This window comes from Ciconia boyciana, chromosome 2 (genome assembly GCF_034638445.1).
Source record: "Ciconia boyciana chromosome 2, ASM3463844v1, whole genome shotgun sequence".
Lineage (NCBI taxonomy): Eukaryota > Metazoa > Chordata > Aves > Ciconiiformes > Ciconiidae > Ciconia > Ciconia boyciana.
Genome location: NC_132935.1, coordinates 156,194,056 through 156,200,055, shown reverse-complemented (window position 1 = coordinate 156,200,055; position 6,000 = coordinate 156,194,056).

The following is a 6,000-nucleotide window of genomic DNA, read 5'->3' as shown; positions in this document are numbered from 1 at the left end:
ATTCAAAACTAATATCTCCTAAAAGCCTCAGAAAGATCCTGTGTATGTAAAGATGCCTGAAAAAGAAGATGTATCAATGGAAAAGAACTGGTTAGGTTTAGGGGAAAAACATTTCACATGATGCAAATTCTCACATACCCAAGCTAAGCAGAGGCATTGTACTTATTTCACTAAGCTAACTTTAAAGTATATTAAAATACCCTTTCTGAAAATTATATAACAGGGATAAAAAACGATGGAAAAAAGGGACATATGTGTTTTTATCAAAAGGACTTTCACAGCCAGAGAGTACTAAAATACTTCGACTGTATCAGTAATTGCAACTATTGCTTAGTGAAAGGAAACTTCAGAGCTCATCATTACAGCTTTGATGCTGCTGTGGCAATACAATGAAGCTGATTAAATGTTAAACATATGGTATAATATTTACTTAGTCTTTAAAACAGTGACTTCATTATTTAATAAGATTCAATCATAAGTATGGATTACATTTTCCTTAAAATTCAAAGTATGTTTAAATTTTTTTTTTTTTTTCTCTATTTTATTGAGGTAGACTTTGAATTCAGATCTCCAGCTCTGTGAATCTAGAAGAGTTTTACTGGACTTAGAAAGTATTACAGGCCAAGCAGAAGCTGCTGCAATAACCCTTGTCACTGCAAAATTTAAAAAAAAACAAATGTCTTTTGTAACATGTCTTCTATGATGAGGAACAAGCCAGTAGTTAAGGATAATAAACCTTTTTTTTTTTTTAATGTAAATTCCTCTGTTGATCTCAAATGGAGGAATTAAATGCTTTCATTAAGTCTGAGTGAGTCAAATTGGAACTGAGCATTTCAAACTTACTGATTTAGGACATTTGTGTTGATAGGCCCCCTCATGATTCTATTTTAAATACTATGCTTGGACAGCAATCTGCAAATCAGAGTGAAAACTAAGAGCAGTGCATTTCAACTATTTGCCTAAGAAATCCACCATTATTTCTGATCTTTGATTTGATTAGTGAAACTTCTTGATGAGCAAGTGATTAACAAGAAACATACTTACAGCTAGCGAGTACCTGTGTATCAGATACCAGATTGCAGGAAGCACTACCAGCCAGCAGCCTTCAGCATTGCACTGCTTGCAGGAAGGGCCTGGACCCCTCCCTCCTCCTAGGTGCTGCTGGGAGAAGTATGGAGGGGAAGGACATAAGGCTTTCATCAGGACAGGCATGGGTAGGACACAGACATATGACATATTCTTTGTCACCACCAAAGCCCGAGGCATTCTGACTGCTGCAAAAGTAATATTTCACTATTTGGTTTGCCTTAGATATGAACCAAGACTTTGTGTCCCCTTATCTTGATTTGACATGGCTAACTATATTGAACTGCTCTCAAATCAGTATTTCATTCTTTTGTTTCCAAAACAGGCAACATGACCACAGGATTCCTAGGAAGACATAGAGTCCATAAGACATTTGCACGCAACCTGAAGTAATCAAGTTGCATTAACCTACCATTACTTTAAACTTACTTTTTATTATTATTATTTCGCCACTGGACAAACTACAAATACATATACAGTGAATTGCTGTGACTGGGTGTCCTGGTTTCGTCTGGGATAGAGTTGATTTTCTTCCTAGTAGCTGGTATGGTGCTGTGTTTTGGATTTTAGTATGAGAATAATATTGATAAGACGCTGCTGTTTTGACTGTTGCTAAGTGGTGTTTACGCTGGTCAAGGACTTTTCAGCTTCCCATGCTCTGCCAGGTGCACAAGAAGCTGGGAGGGGCACAGCCAGGACAGCTGACCCCAACTGGCCAAAGGGCTATTCCATACCATATGGCGGCATGCTCAGTATAGAAACTGGGGGGAGTTGGCCGGGGAGCAGTGATTGCTGCTTGGGGACTGGCTGGGCATCGGTGGGTGGGTGGTGAGCAGTTGTATCACTGTTTTTTTTTCTCTGCTGGGTTTTGTTCCTCTCTCACTCCCTTGTTGTTTTCCTTCTCATTATAATGTATTATTATTATTATTGTTGTTGTTGTTGTTATTATTATTATTATTTTTTATTATTATTATTATTATTATTATTATTATTATTATTATTATTATTATTATTATTTTGTTCCAGTTCTTAAACTGTTCTTATCTCAACCCATGAGTTTTCTTACTTTTGCTCTTCCGATTCTCTCCCCCATCCCACTGGGAGGAGGGAGGGTGAGCAAGCGGCTGGGTAGTACTTAATTGCTGACTGGGGCTAAAGCACAACACTGGGCTTTGTGGTACTTTGTGGTGATAGCATAACTGTCTTTGATAGCATCCATATTCACGTAGAATAACCTTGTGTTTCATGGTCTTTATGCCTGTTAAGGAAAGAGGAAATGTTGAACATTATTTTGGTAAAGAAGAGAAGCTTAAGATCTTTCTAACTGTTAAGCTAGTGAAACAATGCAAAAAAATTAAATAGCCTTAGTAGGGCATTTTCCAGAACAGGTTAGACAAATATCCATCATAGGTGGCCATAGAAAAATCATAGTAAGGCGTGAAATAGATTATCTTGTGAAAGATCTTCCAGTTTTATAGTCCAGGGGAGTGTTTTATTCCTGGGTTGGCCATCTGCCTAAGAGCCCTGTACATGAAATGCAGAAAAGATGAATTAGAATTTCCAAATTTAGTGTGCTCTAATAAACTTCGAACTCCAGCCTCCCACAGAAAGTAACTTGAAGAGTTTTACTTATTACAGAAAACAAGGTGTTCCCAGCTACTTTGCAGCAACTTCTCATAGACAAGCAGAAAGACAGTAAAATTCATTTGACAGGTTACTGCAATGCAAGCTATTATAAAAATTTTATTAAATTTAAGCCTCATAATAACTTGGTGCCCACTGAAACAATGAAGCCATAGTACTGAATAGGAACTGTCAAAATGGAATGGGAAAATTACATTTGAAGATGCATCAGAAAGATATCCAGATAACAAAGCAAAAAAAAAAAAAAAATTAATTTTTGAAAGTGTTCACTAGTAGAGATTTTCCACATGACTAGATACCTATTATTGAACTAATAAAAATAGCACTGTTATTGAGAAAGAATGTAACAGTTTTGTCTGTGTGTAAAAATTTAAATCTGGAAAATTACTTTACATTTAGGCATAGGAAAATCATCACCTTATTTCTCTTTTACACTACATTCACTAGTGTGTGAAGAGCGTGCACATGCATACAAGATGAGTGATTCAAATAAGTTCAGCTTTCCTTTGCTTCTCTTGGTGAAAAGGGAAATTTCCCCATTAAAAAAAACCACAAACCCATCCCTTTTTATAAAATTTTTTAATCGCATGCAGAGTCCTCATCATTGTGCCTAACCTGAAAATTTGGGGTTAATAGTTGTCTAAATGATTTTGAGATGTTGCTTCCAAGCTAAAACTCAGCTCCATAATTGCCAAGATCCATCTCCATACTTAAAAGACCTTCCCAGCCCTTTTCCTTACATATTGGAGTTAAAGAAAACATCTGTATAATTTCAGAAATGGACTCTAGTGATGCAACATCTATCATGCACTTAAGTAGGTGTGATAGGAGTGATGGTGGCCATACCTGTGAGACTGTCTGACATAAATTAACAAGAATCAGCTGTTATATGATGAAGATTTTATTTTCTTGCTAAGTTGATCAGTGAGAACACAGGCACTGAGGGAACGAGAGTGCTCTGGAGCTGCTTTGCTGTAATGATCAGTAAATAGGAGAAGTGGCTGCACACTGAGACAGCCAGGAAAATAGTAGTTTTAAACTGGAGACAGACAGGGTACAATTGGGATGCTGGCTGCTAGCAAAAAAAGGGGGGGAAAAAAAAAAAAAAAGGAAAAAAAAGAAAAAAAAAAAGAAGAAAAAGAGGGGTTTGTGTGGGTAGAGGTGTATAGGCCAAACAATCACCCTTTGAACAATCTCAGCTCTGAGTGCAAATGAAGTTAAAAGTGTTGACAAGGTTCCCAGAAGGGTATTTTGTGCATTATTTGCTTGTATGTATTATATTACTGCTCAGGACCCTGTTCCAATTTTCTGAAGACACTTCTCTGTATTTTGTATTTCTTTGTATTTACTTCTCAATGTCATAGTTCCATCTTGTAAAGTGAGCCTTTAGTTTTGAGCCTTAGCCTTGTGCTGTTGACCCTGTTGATGCTATAAAGATAAGGAGTGAGAAACAAAGATTGAATTCCAGGAAGATTTTCTATTAAATATACTAGTTTGTGTGAGTAGTGATTAATTAACATGCAGATGGGTTTTGCTGATTAATTCTGTTGAAAAAATTAGATAGCCACAGTATCCCATGATTTATAATGGCAGTGAACTACCACCCTTTGAGATCCGAGTTGCTAATGTAGTAATAAGGCTAATTGTTACTTTCTATGCAGGTGGGAGCCTCTGTTATAACAACTTTGTCATTTCCCTTTTTTTCTATTAAGACTATACTCTCTTATACTACTCTCAGAGAAGTTGACTCCAATTTACTAAAGGCTTTGGCATCACACCCTGAAAACTATGAACAAATCAATGTGTAGAATATTAACCTGTCACAATGCAGAAATGTGTTTTCTTGCACTGTCTTCTAAAGAGAGTTTTTATCAGGACTCTCTCTCCATCTGTGAACTATAAGTCAAATTCAACTGAAAAATGGCACACTCGGAGGTGTGAAAATTTCCTGTGAAATGTAGAAAAAAGGGCCAACTGGTAGCCATTAGGATGTCAGAACTCAGAGAGAGCTATTGTCCCTTTACGAGAAAGCAAGACAACTCTGCAGAGATAAATCTGTGCTGGGAACATTGGCAAATCTGGTGGGTGTCAGAGAGTGTTCATGGGAGAAAGGAAGTATTTTGAGCTCTAGTAGCTTTGATAGAAGCAGCTGTTCTCTGATAAAGCACGTCTTCCCACAGAGTAGATAAAATGCTTGATAAGGAATGTTGAGAATGTTGTATGACAGATAGCAAGCCCAGAGATGGTTTGGTACAGCTTCCATCAAAAAAATTTAGTCTGTTTCCCTCAACCATGCTGCTTTGTTCCTCCCTCCAGCATGAGAAATCATTACATCTCTTGTGATAAACAAGGAAAGAAAGGAGTTTGGGGTGGGGGGGGAAGAGGAATACTTCTTCAATACTTTTTATGCTTGCCACTTTGAAAATCCAGAGAACAAAAAAGTGAACAACCAGTGAGATTAAGGTTGGTAGTGCTCTCTAAAAATTGAGGGAACATTACGTTAGGGAGACTCTTCATTGTAACCCATTTCTCCCAAAGCACATATATATTTGATGGTGACTGATTTTGAATTGATCCAAGAAACTTCTTCCACCTTCAGGTACACTGGGGTGGTGAGTAAGAAACAGCACATGTGTCTGTTGGCAAGTTCTTTTGCTCTACATTGCCCAGATCTCAAATGGCAAATTTTTTGTTAACCCTTGTTTATGTTACTGAACATAGCTGAAAATCATCATTTCCCTTGAAGGGCGATGCAACGTTAATGAACTCATGCTTTCCCAGTGATCTAATACATGACACTGGTAAATGTAGCTACCTGTTGATTGTTTCAGAAATCATATAATTCTAGAAGAGCAATGATTAATTTGCTCTTTGGACTGTATGCACTTATATCAGTCAGAAGCTAGAGGTTTCATAAGAATGGTGAAATGATGTCACTATTCCTAGAAAAATGTTATGGAGAGTGTAGATGAGAGCTGTCCCATAGCTTAGTGTTCCCTTGCACTTTAGGGCATTTTTGGCAGAATGTCAGACATTGAAGCATCTTGTTAAAGTCTTTCCAGCTATGCTCTTGTGGAAAACCTGAATATTCCTATTGAAGATCAGACCTAAATGAGAGGCCTATGAATTAGTTCTGGAAAAAGCTTTGGGCAAAAGTGATAAAGGAAGATATGACCTACATTTTCCATGCAGAGCTATATGATGAAGTTACCAAATATCCTAGCATACCTAGCACTGAGCATCTTTAAGGGACACACTGACAAGGTGGGT